Source organism: Solanum tuberosum, unplaced genomic scaffold (assembly GCF_000226075.1).
Source record: "Solanum tuberosum cultivar DM 1-3 516 R44 unplaced genomic scaffold, SolTub_3.0 scf00095, whole genome shotgun sequence".
Lineage (NCBI taxonomy): Eukaryota > Viridiplantae > Streptophyta > Magnoliopsida > Solanales > Solanaceae > Solanum > Solanum tuberosum.
The window spans coordinates 1432881-1433925 of NW_006239021.1; positions in this window are offsets into that span (position 1 = coordinate 1432881).

The window sequence follows — 1045 nt, forward strand, 5'->3', positions numbered from 1 at the left end:
GGGGGGTGGGGGGGGGGGGGGGGGGGGGGGGGGGGGGGGGGGGGAAATAATAGAAAATAAAATAGGTTGAATACTACACACACTGTGTGTTTAGATTCATTTAGTTGGGTGCGCTCACGCGCCTTGAATGAATGAGTAAGGTTGTGTGTGACCCACGCTCCAGTAAGGTTGCCATTTTCTTTATTGCCGATTAAGCGGGAGTTGGACTCCAATTCACTGCTATTTTATAGTCAGAAATTTTGGGCAGACCAAATTTTAGTATTCAGAATTTATTTTTATGGGTTCTATTTTGGACTCCCAACTCTTTTTTTTTTGTTGGCTAGGTTGGGAAAACAAGAATAAATGAAAATCTATAGACTACGTAAAGAACAAAAATGATGATCGAAATAATATATAATGAGTAAGAACTATAGCAAAAGATTGTGAATTCCTTGCATCTCAGAGCTTGATAATAGAGTCGTATTTAACAAGTCAAGATGAAATATCTTCTTCTTCCATGCCAGGATTGATTTATAAGCTTTTTTTTTGCATTAAACTCAATATATTTTTAAGTTATGAGTAGATACTCAAATTGATAAATTTTTGCTTTGCCTTAAAAATAATGAGTTCATATGAACTCGATAACTATACCTGCATCCATGCCTGATTATAATATGTTTATCTTCAATGGAGAAAATAAAGGGAAGTGATGAATATCAAATTGATGAAGCCATTATATATCTGCATAGTAAATTTATAATCAAATTAAACAGTATACAGAATTTTCTTTTTTCTTGTATTATGTGAGAGAGGTAGGAATATCTATTATAATATATATTAGTATATTCTATTGAGAAAACAAAGGGAAGTGATGACAAAATTCAAGTAGAATAATGCAATGAGACGAAGCACACTGTCTCACACATAGTTTTTGATGCATGATAGCATAAGTTGTTGGAGTTAATGAATTATATTAGAACATGACATGTGCTGTGTGCACTCTCAATTGGTGTTAACATTCTAAAAACTGTAGAATGACTAAATAAATTGTCTTAGGTTGTGTGGG